The sequence below is a fragment of the Halyomorpha halys genome, unplaced genomic scaffold, assembly GCF_000696795.3.
Source record: "Halyomorpha halys isolate HHAL.00 unplaced genomic scaffold, Hhal_1.1 Scaffold2506.1, whole genome shotgun sequence".
Classification (NCBI taxonomy): Eukaryota; Metazoa; Arthropoda; class Insecta; order Hemiptera; family Pentatomidae; genus Halyomorpha; species Halyomorpha halys.
Window position 1 is genome coordinate 1 of NW_027114101.1, and position 1,230 is coordinate 1,230.

At 26.9% G+C, this 1,230-nt stretch overlaps 1 long non-coding RNA gene across 1 annotated transcript; it reads left to right on the forward strand.

The window, feature by feature from the left end:
* The first annotated feature begins 9 nt into the window (after positions 1 to 9).
* Positions 10 to 981, forward strand: LOC106691577 (uncharacterized). The gene is made up of 2 exons (XR_010844495.1): positions 10 to 226; positions 853 to 981. It is a non-coding gene; the product is annotated as an uncharacterized lncRNA (long non-coding RNA).
* The last annotated feature ends 249 nt before the right edge of the window (positions 982 to 1,230 follow it).

Below are 1,230 nucleotides of genomic sequence, written 5' to 3' on the forward strand. Positions count from 1 at the left end.
AAATTACAAATAATATTTTACTCAAAGTAAGCTCGTCATCTGATTACTGCTAATTGTAATTAATTTTTGCCCTACACTGGCATAAGGTGTGATCAATCAGCTTAATGTCTATTTCAACAAGGATTACAAATGTATTGACCGTCAGAAGTTGGATATTTCGATTGACGGAACACAATAAAAATTAGTCAATCAAGTAGTGATATGCATGGCCGAAAAGTTCAAATAGGTAATCATCATTCCAAGTTTGAGGTTAGTTTAGTTTAAAACAATGCAATTATTTTTCAGCCTTCATATTTAAAATAACACTGAAATATAATTTTTAAAGAGTAATCTTTACCAAAACGAGTTAAAATTTTAAGTGGTAAAATATCTTTGCCTGGGTATACCAATGATTTGGTGCCGTTAGGTACTGACGGGCAAACTAGGTAACTACGATAATTAATGTAAGTTGGTGAAGTGGTTAAGGATAATTCCCGAAATAAATATACTTAAAATGAAATATTTAGTTAGGAGCAAGAAAGCTAAAATGTCGAATGTCGAGTATTGGGGAGAATACACAAAAGGCCCTCCGTTGGGGGAGAGCAGTTAGGGTAAAATCCTTGGGGGCTCGATAAGGGTTCTTTACTAACAACCCTTATCTGTAATTTTAAAACAATTTTTGTATATGATGATATAAAATGATATGCTTATTTATATAAAATAATAAAATGCTTGTTTATATAGGATAATAAAATACTTGTTTATATAAATTAATAATCTTGTTTATATAAAATAATAAACTCTTTTTATAATAATGTAATAACAAGATAATAATTATAATAAACCTTAATCAATTTTTTATTGTTATTATAGATGAGAAGAAAATTAAACTCATGAAATATCGAGTCCGCTAGATCAGTTTAGTTAAAAGTTAGAGAAGTTTTAATGTGTACTTGGGATCTATGGTAAGGAAAAAACAATTAAATCGCTGAATGAAAGAAATGTGGATTATGCTTCATATTTTTAGTTGCAACATTACTGCAATAATGTAAGCTAATTTTTAAAACCAAAATATTAACTAATAGAAATAAAAAAAAGTAGTAATAAAAGACATTTAGCAATTATTGTATTTAGGAACTAATTTACATTAAAAAAATAAATGAAACAATTTTTTTTTTTATTATCTTTATTGGAATCCACAACTGTACATAATTATACATTTAGTAAATTCGATGTATGTTATTATGGAAT